General features: G+C 45.2%; 1 protein-coding gene across 2 annotated transcripts in view; it reads right to left on the reverse strand.

Annotated features, from left to right (window-relative positions):
- SHISA9 (shisa family member 9) overlaps window positions 1-13,178 on the reverse strand; it is a gene marked incomplete at its 3' end in the record, with an annotated part of 307,499 nt that overhangs the window by 130,883 nt on the left and 163,438 nt on the right. The gene's annotated exons all lie outside the window — the stretch shown is intronic.

Genomic DNA, 13,178 nt, shown 5'->3' on the forward strand with positions numbered 1-13,178 from the left:
AAGCAAAGTCTAGAAGCCAGTTAGGAGACAGGTCCAGAAAAGTTCTTCACCAGGGAATGTATATTTCGTCCCCAAATTTCAAAAGTATAAATTTCATTTAATAGGAAAAACAGCATGTGTGGTGTTGACACTGAGACCAAACGGAATTAAAGCTGGCTTTCCCTCTGACTTTGAGAAAATATTCTGAGTATGTTTTTCTATTTTAGGCACAGTTACAACCTGAGCAGTCAAAGTGAATTAGTTTGGGGTATTTTTTTTTTCATTTTTGCCTAGTCATCTGTAAACAAGATCTATTAAAATAATTAAATGCAAATTTGGTAATTTCCACAACATTTAACTCAAAAATAGCAGATTTTATGAGAATGGGTATATTTAGCACTAAATTGGCTCTTAGCTTACTTACTTTTGTCTAATGGCCCTATTTTAAAATCATCTTCCAAGGATGGGAAGTTCAGTTGCATGTTTTGTCAAGTGTTTTGTGCAGTTCCAAGAGGGAAAAAAAAAAAAAAATGCAGCTTCTATCCTCTTCCCAAATCAGAGGAGCACATTTGGGGAATTCATCACTTTTTACCTTTTCTCCTTTCTTGCGACAATGACAATCTTTTCTTTCCCAGAATCCCTTCTGCTGGAGCCTTGGCAAAGGACAAAGAGAGAAAGGAAAAGTACTGAGATGCGGAGACCTGGGCAGCCTCCTTGAAACAGGAGACTCCCGAATGGGCCTTCTCCTGTTGGGGCATTCCTTTATGGGGTGTGGCCTGAAGCTGGACAGAGCCCAGCAACAGAAAAGGCAGAAGAGGGATGAGGCAGACAGAGGGGGAAAGTGAGCCACACCTATTTACATCCTTGGTGCTTCCTCTCTTCTGCCAGAGAAGTGAGCATCTGAGTCAGCGACAATTTCATCTGAACTAGTTTGCCCTTGCACTATATATATATATATATATGCATCCCCACTCTACCGTGTCACGGATATGGAGAATGGAGAGGCCTGTCACGGTGGAGATGCAAAGAGATACATTTTTCTTCCTCGGCAGGGGAGGTCAAGGAAGAAAAATACCCATCTCCCAAGGAAATTCTCAAAGCACACCTGAGCACCTGGGGAAAAAAACCCAGGGCTGAATTGGAGCAATAGCTACCCAAAGGGAAACAGGATTTTTCCCCAGAGGCCTGGCTTTCTCTGATTTGTAATCTGCCTGCTTCCTCCATCTCTCACGTGTACACGTCATAGTTTGGATTTTAATAGTTAAGTCACTCTTTTCGATGCTTACCTGGAAATCCATGACAGCTAATGCTCACGGATTCCCTCCTAGGTGGACCCTTCCTATCCCAAGTTCTCAACTGTGTCCAGAAATAGTCATAACTTACCACCATTCTGCTAACATTTATTATAAATTTTACTATCAACCTGCCATTTTATGCATGACTCAGGGAATCTTGCCTAAAGCCCTGTAAGATGAGTCTTATTAGCATCTCAACTTTACAGATGAACAGAGGCCCAGAGACAGAAAGCGACTGGGCCAAGGTCACACACCTAGCGGCAGAGTCAGGCTTTCTTAACCCCTTTGCTACATGAGAGGCAGGATCTACAACAGAAGTTCCCCCTGGCTAAGTTATCTTGTTACCTGAGGCTGAAGTCAAGTTCTGGGCCAAGTCCCAGAAAAAGAAGGATCCAGCCCCCCAAGCTGCCTATCCCATATCCCATCCCCCTCCAACTCTGCTACTGCCAACTAGATCCAGGACTCTATGTCCCCAGCTAAATGTCAAGGTGGCATCCCTTTCCATCCCAGTTCAGTATTTCCACAAATGGACTTTGGTGTCAAAATTTATATTCCCATCTCTATTCATAATAATAATTCATAATCTCTCCAAGCCTGGTTCTTAGAAAAATGAAATCTTAGAAAAATGAAATGCCTAAAAATCAGCCTCTCTCCAACTTCCATCCATTGTCATTGGTTTTCCTCCAGAGAACAAGCTCACTACTCTCTGCCTTGGCGTATCTTTTTTTCTCAATCTTGAAATGCAAAGTATCCTAAATTTCATTCTAATCCACCCTCCGTTCTCCATTCTCACGGGCACCACTTTTGCCCAGGACACCACAACTGAAGCATCCTCTGAATCTACTCTTGACTCCTTCCAATCCATCAACACCATTTTTTTGCACTCTGGATAATTTCTTTCAGTCTATCTTTCAATTCACTACCTCTCTCTGAAGCTATGTCTAATCGGCTGCTTATCTCTGAAATAAGAGTATTAAATTTCAATGAGGATATTCTTGATTTCTATTCATTTTAGTTGGCTTTAAAAAAATCTTCTTATCTTTTTTTTTACAATATCCTGTGCTTTCATTATTGTCTTTCATCCTTCTTTTAACTCTTTGATCATTTTCAACAAACCTATTTTATAGTCTCTTCCAGATGGTTCCATTGTCTCAAGTTCTTGAGATGTTACTTCTACTTATGCCTGTTAACTTCACATAAAATGTCTAATCATGTGGCTTGTAATTTTTTAATGATGAGCTCATCTTCAACAGAGGTTCTTTATTCTGTAAAAGTTCTGTGAGCCAAGGGATGTTGAAGTTACCTTACAAAGGGGGTCTTACTCTCCAGGCGTTTCCTTGGCCCTAGATGAGTTTACACCTTAATTTCTCATGTTAAAATTTCTACCCCAGGTGGGCACACCCACGCATAACACAGGCCTTTCACTTTCTCAGTGGGCATTTTCTTTTCTCAGCCTTGAACCCTGGGCAGGCAACAACCAGGTTCTGTGGACATGTGGACAGAGTTTTTCTAGCCCTTTAATAAAGGAAGCAGCCTTAAATGGGAATGTCAGCTGTAACTATATAGTAATATTATATTATATTCATTAATAATAATAAATGTATTCATATCTTCTATATATAATATATTCTATATCTTTTTCTCTCTAATAATTCTATGTGGTTTGAAGAAGGGTGAGGGCTATGCCAGTTGAGTCTGCCATATTGCTAAGTATATTCCCCCCATGCCATAACTACCAGAATGATACTTTTAATACGCAAAACTTATCCTGTTACCCTACACACACACACACACACACGCACGCACGCACACCCACTCATGCTTACCTTCATGTAATGTCTTCCTCTTGACTAAAGAGCCAAATCTCCATCCTCATCTCTCAACACACCCTACCCTCCAGCCGCCTTGACGTTCCTCAAACAAACAGGGTCTAAAACAGACCTCCCCACCTTGGAGATCATACACAAGCTGTTCCTTCTTTCTGGAATGTGCTTCCATCTCTTTCCTCACCGCCCCCCCCCATTCCTAATTTCTCTCCATTCTTTAGATCTCAGAGAAAAGCTTTCTGGCCCAAAACCAGGTCAGGCTGCTTGCTTATAGGTTCACACAACACCCCAAACATTTGGGGTTCAAACAATACCCCAAACATCTTCAAGAGCAGTTACCACGATTGTCATTTTCATTGCACAAAGAGTACTATAATTTTTGTCTTTCCCACTGGACTGTAACCTCTAGAAGGAGGAACCCATCTGGATGGTGCACCACTGCAATCCCCACTGTGTAGCACAATAAATATTTGTTAAATAAATGTAAGCGCCCCAGCGCCAGCCCTCTCTGTCACCCTCGCTAACATGCACCTGAGCTCACGGCATTTCCTGAAAGCCCCTTCTGAAGCAAGAACACCGTTGTCTAGGAGGCTTATTCACCACATGATCAAAATTTGCTTCTAAGCAGCGGAGGGTATCACTGAGTTCATGGGAACATATTTCCACAAAGCAACAGCAGCTTCCTTAGCTGTCTGTTTTCAAAGAGAAGCAGCAGAATGGGGTCCGCTGGTTTGAAGAGGGATGCTCAGGTAGGTTTGGTCTTGGGTCTGCCCCACTCTGTGTGTGAATTTGGGTTACTTGGTCTTTTCTGGGCCTCAGTTTCCTTGTTTTTAAAATAAAGGGGCTGGTCCAGATCATCTATAAGAAACAGTTCCACTTTTCTGAGAAAACTGATAGCAGGAAAAGCTTTTGACAAGAGACAACAAGTTTACATCTTTATTCCTCCTCGAATGTCTGCTAGCACTGCAGGCCTCATCTCTCTACTTCACAATAAACTAGAGCTATTCACAAGCCCTGTCTCCCTCCCCCTTTGCCACCAAACTGTATCCAGCATGGTGGAGTTTGTGCCATGGGTGCCCTGCCCAGATTCCCTTTACCGGGACAGGCCGCATCGCCCAGCTGCTGTGAATGATGATCGCTAATGACTCACAGCCACGCTCCTCTCTGGAAAATTGGCTGCAGCTGAACAGGAGTTGCCTCACCAGTGAGCTTCCACCCCCAGGCCCTTGGAGCAGCCCACAGTCAATGTCTAAGTGACACAGGTGCACAGAAGTCCAGACCCCTTGCCTTAAAGTAGGACCAGGTCTGAGATGCAATCGAGGCCCTGTGCTCCCCATGGGATCAGGCTGCAGACCAGCTGAGACCAGAGCCTCTGAGCTCCTCTCCCTGAGCCATTTGCTTTCCTCGCTGTACCCTTCTCTGGAAAGCAGTCTTCAATAGATTACTTGCATAAGAATCCTTATTTGAGACTCTGCTTCGAGGGAAGACACAAATGGAGGCACTCTGCTTTGCATACAGCATCTCATGTAATGCCTAGAATAATCCTCAGAATAACCATGCATGTGACTGTTGCAAAGATGAGGCAGGAGACCAAGGGGGACTGAGCACCTTGTCTGAGCCTGTCTTTTTTTTTTTTTTTTCCAACACAGCACAAGTTTTATTCAGTGGCCAGAGAATGGAGAAGCGGGAACTAATTCACAGATCAACTTGTCCAAGCCTGAGTCTTTACAGGTCCCTCTCCTGTTCCTTCACCAGATCTGTGAAGTAGCCAGCACAAGGCCCACGGAAACAAGGAGAGACAGCGAAGGAGAAATAGAGGTCTACTTCTCAGGTCACTCCTTTGCCAGCCGAAGGGTGGCCCCACTGTTGGCTGCTTGCCCACAAATCCTTCCATGCTGGGAAAGCTCAGGCTCACCTGGCACATCAGTGCTAAGCCAGGTACACACATGCCTGGCAGGACTGTTAGGGAGGCAAAGCTCCAGGCAAAGCTGGTGGAGCAATCCAGGGGAAAAGCTGGCCCAAGCCAATTTCCACATTAAGAGGCAGGGAAGATGATGAACTGTCTCTCGGGAAGGGCAAGGTTTCTCTAAAAAGTGCACCTTGATAACCTCTGGACAAAATGAACTTTCCATCTTTTCCCTAGCCCCATTTTATTTAAAGAATGGCTTTTAGGGCTTCCCTGGTGGCGCAGTGGTTGAGAGTCCGCCTGCCGATGCAGGGGACACGGGTTCGTGCCCCGGTCCGGGAAGATCCCACGTGCCGCGGAGCGGCTGGGCCCGTGAGCCATGGCCACTGAGCCTGCGCGTCCGGAGCCTGTGCTCCGCAACGGGAGAGGCCACAGCAGTGAGAGGCCCGCGTACGGCAAGGAAAAAAAAAAGAATGGCTTTTAGGAAACAGACTTAAGCCCCTCCCCCATCCACCCACACCTGCACAAACTACCATTGCACAGAACCCTGAACCCCCTCGGCATCCCTTGTCCCCTGCCTTCCATCATATCCTGCTTCTCATTTGGGGAATTTACCTCCACTCCAATCTCAGTCACCTGGTTTAGGTGGGGCTGATCTTTTCCTGAACTCTAAGGATGACCTTCGTGCCATCCCCCAGCCAATGATTGGTTCAGAGAGGAGCCCATGACACAATTCAGGCCAATGAGACAGAGAGACTCCCAGGACTTGAGGAGGAGGTATCCAAAGAGACATTCTCTCTTCTCTGAATGGTGTGGGTTGAAGATGGAAAGTCTGCAGCTGCTGCAGCTGTTTTTGGACCAGCAGAAAAGAGCACGGAGCTATTGATGACAAACAGAGAGGTGCCTGAGGATGAAGCTATTTCCGTGGAAAGGCAAAATGAGAGGAAATCAGGTCTTTAAGCTCCTAGATCAAGCCTCACCTGAATTGAGCATCATCTCTGGATCTCCCTGTTGCTGTAGTCAATAAGTTGCATAAATTGTTTAAGCCAGAGTGATTTGTGTTTCTTTTCTGTACACAATGCAAAAACTCTCAAGTGATATGTATCTATTATGCATGTTCTGGAGGGAGTTAAACACTTCTGGTTAAAACCTCACTTCTACTTCAAAGAATTCACCTCTACAAGATTCCCTGTCCTTTTTTCCTCTCCCTCGGGATTTTCCGTTGTTGTTGTCATTGCTGCTGCCTTGGCGATTACCTCATGAGTTGGCAATGACTCCCAAGAACGTCAAAGTATTGAAAAAATATTTAGTGCAGACCCTGTTTCCATTCATAATCTCAATTCTGAATCTAGATTTGGGGCAATAAATTGTGTCATTCCCCCCATTCGCCAGTCGAGTTGATGAGTGGAGCATCTCTAGTGCTGGGTTGAGAAATATTCTGTAATCCAATCCTACCTACATGGAATGCTGTGGTTACCTGGGGATGTGTGTCACAGATGTAGGAATTAGGAGCAGAAGGGTACAAGCGGCACTCATTGGTCACCTCGGAACAAAACCATACCTTGAAGGCTTGCTACAATGTCTGACTTTCCTTGCAGCCAGAAAGTCCTTCCTCGTGTTCTACTTAAATAATTCATATTGCAATTTCATCCCTGCTTTCCTTAGCCTATTCACAGGGGCCATGAGGACTGGCTTGTCAGCCTTATCTGACCCTATTACATTCATGATAAATAGTGCTATAAAGTTGTCTTTCCATCTCTCCTTCTTCCCTGTGCTACATGATCCCTTCCCACAGGTTTGGATCTAAATCTAGATGAGGCACCCTCTCTCCATATAAAATGACTGCAAAGCCCAGATCACTAAGAGACTCTACCTCTGGGGATCACATTTTCTATCCCTTCTTGGGTAGAGCTAAAACTCTTTGAATTAAATCAAATGAGACTAGGAACGGTTTTGAAAACCCCAATCCTCCAGAATCTAGTGACTGCCTTCTCCCACAGCATGTCTATTTCACAGCTCCAGTGAGAGTCAACCCATGGCTGAAGTTGTACATTAACCAATCACTTCCAAGAAGTGATTGCAATTCTGGTAAATGACAACTAAAGAAAAGGAGGTCCCACTCATGCAAATACACCGTTCCCCCATTCCTGTTCTTCTTTTAGGAAATTTCCTCTCCCCCAGTGTCTGTGGTCTCGGTAAAACTGTAAATCACCGTGTCCCACCTTCTACTGAGCCAAGGGGCAGACATACAATCCAAGCAAGACCAATGGGACTCTAACTGGGACCTCAACCCTCAAACACAACAAAACAAGATTGAGATAAAGGTTGGAGCCGCTCAGGTAGTGGTGTCTAGACAAGACTGTCCCATTGCCCTGCTTCCTACATACCCGGATCCCCTGGTTCCTGGTTCCCTAGCCTTCCTTCCTCTTATCCATTCAATGTGTTCTAATGTTCTCATTTCTCTTATGTTAGCTAAGGTTGGTTTCTGCTGCTTGCATCAGAGAACACTAATGTGTACTGGTAACACTCCAAGACGGTGTTTCCCAGATTTTTTAAACCTTAATTATATATTTTTAAAGAATAACTATTTCACACTTGAGCTGGCATAAGAGTCTGGGCCTGGAAATCAATGGCAAAGATTCTCCATATATAAACCAAATAATGTCATGACAACAGAATTTTTGTCAAGGAACCAGAGTAATCTGAAATTACTTTTGTGACGTTGAGCTAACATCTCATTAAAATTAGGCAAATCAAGAGGAATGCTGATGCCGTCAAAACGAACAAGCATTGTCAGGAGAAAATGGATCTTCCTGGAGAAATGAATTGTTTATGGGGTGTCATGACTGGCACAAGTGTCCTCCTCTTGTTAAAGCACTTTTGCAAAAAAAAATTGAGTGTAATTTGCTAATTGCCTCATGCAAATCACTTAACAGTGGAATGGGTTTCATGTTGTCTTTTTTTTTTTTTTTTTTTTGCGGTACGCGGGCCTCTCATTGTCGTGGCCTCTCCGGTTGCGGAGCACAGGCTCCGGACGCACAGGCTCAGCGGCCATGGCTCACGGGCCCAGCCGCTCCGCGGCATGTGGGATCTTCCCGGACCGGGGCACGAACCCATGTCCCCTGCATCGGCAGGCAGACTCTCAACCACTGCGCCACCAGGGAAGCCCTTCATGTTGTCATTTTTAGCTGCCCACCCTTTTCTCTGTGTTAGGTTGGTTCCTCATCCTAGAATGCTGACAATAATAATAGTAACAACAAGCTTACGATGTGTGATAGACAGTACTAAGGACTTTACCTGAATCACCTGAGTTCTTCCTCACAAGACCCCAAGAGGTAGGATCTATCATCAAACATACTTTTCAGATGAGAAAGTCAAAGCTTTTTGAGAAGTCATTCCAAGTGTGCAAAGTTTACAAGGTTCACAGGCTGGAATCCAGACCCTGTATTCTCATCATGGCATTTATAAAGGGTCTTCTATGTGCCAGGGGATGAACTTGGCATTTCAGAGGCCCTATGTCACATTTAATCCTTACCACAATCATCTGAGATAGGTTTTATTTATCCCCATTTTACAGAAGAGGAAGCTGAGGTTCAGAGATATTAAGTAACTTTGCACAAGGTCATGCAGCTAGATTCCAATCCAGGCTGTCTGGCTGCTGCCGAGCCCCAGCTCTTAACCACTCTGTTATGCTTCCTCTAGAGAAGTTTAGACATGCCCTCCCTCTTTATCCTCCTAATTAATTTCAAAAGTATTTTTAAAGAGTTTGAGCAAACCGCCCCCCAACCTTCAGTGTCTGGTATTAGGTTTCACACCCTTTAGAATCTCCATCATCAAGTTGCTGCAGGATTAAATGAGTTGATAGAGAATCTATCAAACACTCAGAACAGTGCCTGACACACAGTAAATGCTATATACGCAGTTGCTAGTTTTCTTTTTTTATCATTATTATTACTTAAGAGAATCAAACAAGCACCTGTTTTGATTCCAACCCTGTATGTGTTCATTACCATCATTATGGTTGCATTCAATAAATCAGGTTTCCCTGGGATTTCTATTGTTTAGGCTTCTATTCATCTTCCTTGGCTTCTTTTTACTTGTTTTTGCCACATTTTTATGATTGTAGTATAACGTGTTGTGTGTCCTTACAAGTAATGGAAACAGGAGGATAGACATATCAGGCTTTTCTTTAGTGTAAACTGGACTTCCGCCCCCAATTAATTCAAATGGACTGACACTGGCTGTAATTAGACGTGGCAGCTGTGGGGATGGGAAGCATGTGATACTCCAACTTACCTCCAGGGCCAAGTCTTTTTGTCTGATGTCCACCCGAGGCTGGCATACCAACACCCAGCTCTCCCACCTTCAGAAGCTTCTTACTGAGTACATGCCTGCTGCCGAGCTAGGGAGGAGCTACTACTTCTCAGTTGGGCAGAGAAAGTGCAGTAGCAGCCGTTGGGGGGTGTTCCTCCCCCGGCACACACAAACACACACACAGACGCGCGCGCGCGCCTCTGGGGTCATTTTTGTACTAAGCAAGCCCTGCCTACTTCCTGGCCATTCCTGATTGGACCAGACGTGATCACCTGATCCAAGCTGGGCCAATCAGATTTTTCTCCTGAAAATATGAAACTGGTGAGACTTTCCAAGACTTTCCTTGGTCTGGGTTTGTGTTTGAAGTAAGAGGTCAAGTAAATGTGGGGACCAAGGTTTCAATTTTTTTTTTTTTTTTTTTTTTTTTTTGCAGTACGCGGGCCTCTCACTGTTGTGGCCTCTCCCGTTGCGGAGCACAGGCTCCGAACGCGCAGGCTCAGCGGCCATGGCTCACGGGCCCAGCCGCTCCACGGCATGTGGGATCCTCCCGGACCGGGGCACGAACCCACGTCCCCCGCATCGACAGGCGGACTCTCAACCACTGCACCACCGGGGAAGCCCAAGATTTCAATTTTGAGGAGATCATTTTTTTGCCATGTGGATAAAGTAGAGGAAGCTGGTCTGGACAAAGGGAATAAAAAGATTAAAAAGAAAAAAAGAGGGAGGAAGCAGAAAGAGAGGAGATAGAGGGAAATGAAGGCAATCACTACACAAACCTGAGGTCAGAAGCTATTCCCGCAGAGAGAAAGGCAGAGTTATGGCTTTGGTCCTGAGGTGTTTCCAGTTCCTGGCCCTGGTCACAGAGCTGGGCTGGACTTCTGCCCTTGGAGTCTGTGAGATATCTGTGGGTCTCTCCAGTAAACAATCTTTTTGCTTATCTAGTTTGAGTGGGTTTCTGCTTCTTGCCTCAAAACCAGTTGTAACTAAGGCAAACTGTCACTGACACTAAGAGCTAATGGATGCTCTCAAGATTTTTTTAATTTTTATTTTATATTGGAGTATAGTTGATTTACAATGTTGTGTTAGTTTCAGGTGCACAGCAAAGTGATTCAGTTATACATATACATATATCCATTCCTTGTCAGATTCTTTTCCAAAGAAGACATAGAGATGGTTCTTGTGATTTTAATGCATGGAAAGGACCCTAAAAGTGATTTATTCATGAATTCAACAAGTATTTACTGAGAGCCTACTACGTGCCAGGCACCATGACAGGCGTTGGGGATACAGTGCCAAACACAATAGAGACAGCTATTAATCTATGAAGATGACAATCAAGTAGATTCTTGAAAAAGAATGGAAGGATAATAAGGAAACCAATGTTCTCAAGATGCTATTGCTAATGCCACATAACAGAGCCTCAAGAAGCCCATCCAGTAACTTACCATTTGACCTTAGAACAGGTTGACAAAGCTCTAGGTTGATCCACACCTCTAAAACGGCAGGTGTGTGTGTGTGTGTGTGTGTGCTTGGAAGAGGGGTGGACTAGGAGGTAATGAGGTTAATGAGTTGTATCATGTATGACTTTATACTCTGATGACTCACACAGAGGTGCTCAGATCTGGGATATTTGCAGAGGCAGAGCAGCATCTTAGAAGAAACACAGGATCCAAAGTTAGATCCCTGGTCCTCAACGGGGGATGATTTTGCCCCAAGGGGACATTTGGCAACATCTGGAGACATGTTTGGTTGTCCAAACTGGAAAGGGGGTGCTACTGGTGTCTAGGGGGTAGAGGACAGGGATGCTGCTAAACTTCCTACACTGTACAGGACAGGCCCCTCAATAGAAAATTATCCAGCCCCAAATATCGACAGTGCTAAGGTTAAGAAGTGCTGAGTTAGGGGACTTCCCTGGCGGTCCAGTGGTTAGGACTCCGAGCTTCCACTGCCGGTGCCCTGGGTTGGATCCCTGGTCAGGGAGGTAAGATGCAACCCACATGGCACGGGCAAAGAAAAAGAAACACTGAGTTAGATGAATCCTGGTTCTGCCTTACCAGCTGTGTGACCTTTGGCAGGCTGCTTTTTCCTTGGACTTTATTTCCTCCTCTGTAAAATGGGAAGCAATAATGCCTTCAGTACCGAGCTTTTCTGAAGGTTAACTAAGGTAATATATGTGAAGAGGCTACATAGAGGGGACAAACAAGGCTACCAATAGGTATTATTAACTGAATGGGCCCAGCTGTTCTAGAAATCTCCAGGCTAAGTTTTCAGAACCAAAAGGATCCCTTGGGGAGCCCAGAGGCTTAGCTGATGGTTCCCCTAGTCCAGCCTGGACGGTCTCCCCATCATCCCATCTCTTGCAGGCAGCAGGCACAGCACAGCACCTTGGATTCAAAAGAGCTTCCTAAGGGTTCAAACCATGAGGATGGGCTCAGGATCCCTTGGCTTCAGGACCTAGAGTACCAGGCAAGAATCTCTTGCCAGCCAGGCCCTCTGTCTCCGGAAGGGCTGATGCCAGGTGCTGGAGATCAGAACATGGTGAATAATGGAAACTTCTCGAGTAGGTAATTATGTTGACTTCCATTACACCATCCAAGCAGATGATTAGGAAATTTCCACCCCCTTGCTCTGTTTCCTTGGTGTTCCTGCCCCCCACAGATGTGGATCAGGGAGTCGAGCCTCATGTCTCTCGGCTTTCACATCTTCTCACCCAGGCCCTGACGCTCCGTGCAGTGAGCCAGAGTCACTTAGGGTACAGGGCAGATATAGGGTCCTAAACAGCTGTGTGTGTCTCTACCATAAACCAGGCTCACTTTTTTCCCCTGCTGAACGCAGAGAAGCAGAAAAAGCTCACAATAAAAATAATAGTGATAATGATAACAATTCTCCTGCAAATGTAGAAAGCTGGCTAAAGAAGGATGTCTCTCGTTAGGCTGGCACGGCCAGGCAGCGAAGGAGAGACAAGAGGTAATTTACTCACAGTGTAACACTCCTCAAGGCTAAATGCTCTCAATTTTTAGTGTGCATAAAAATCATCGTAGGAATATATATATATACATATATATATATATGTAGACATGTATATACATAAAACTGAATCACTGTGCCGTACACTGGAAACTAACACAAGACTGTAAATCAACTATACTTCAATTATTTAAAAAATCACCAGAGGTGCTTATTAAAAAATATACATCTGATTTGGGGTTGATTTTGATTGGTGGACAAGGAATGGGGCCTCTGTATCTACACTCTTGGAGAAATACTGCTCTGAGCTGGGGGTTTCAACTTAAATATGCACCAGAATCACCTGGAGGGCATTGTGTTAGTTTCCTGTAGTTGCCATAACAAATAACCACAAACTGGGTGGTTTAAAACAGAAATGTATTCTCGGGCTTCGCTGGTGGCGCAGTGGTTGAGAGTCCGCCTGCCGATGCAGGGGACACGGGTTCATGCCCCGGTCCGGGAAGATCCCACATGCCGCGGAGCAGCTGGGCCCGTGAGCCATGGCCGCTGAGCCTGCGCGTCTGGAGCCTGTGCTCCGCAACGGGAGAGGCCACAACAGTGAGAGGCCCGCGTACCGCAAAAACAAACAAACAAACAAAAAACAGAAATGTATTCTCTCACTGTTCTGGAGACCAGAAATCTGAAATCAAGGTGTCTGCAGGTTGGTTCCTTCTGGAGACTCTCAGGTAGAATCAGCCCCAGGGCTCTCTCTTAGCTCCTGTGGGCTGCCAGCAAGCCCTGGTTTATAGATGCATCCTTCCGATCTATGCCTCTGTCTCCACATGCATTCGCCTCTGTGTGTCCTTTCCTCTTTTCTCCTCTTACAAGGACACTTGTCATTGGATTTAGGGC

The sequence above is a fragment of the Mesoplodon bidens genome (assembly GCF_964165515.1).
Source record: "Mesoplodon bidens genome assembly, chromosome: 15".
Classification (NCBI taxonomy): Eukaryota; Metazoa; Chordata; class Mammalia; order Artiodactyla; family Ziphiidae; genus Mesoplodon; species Mesoplodon bidens.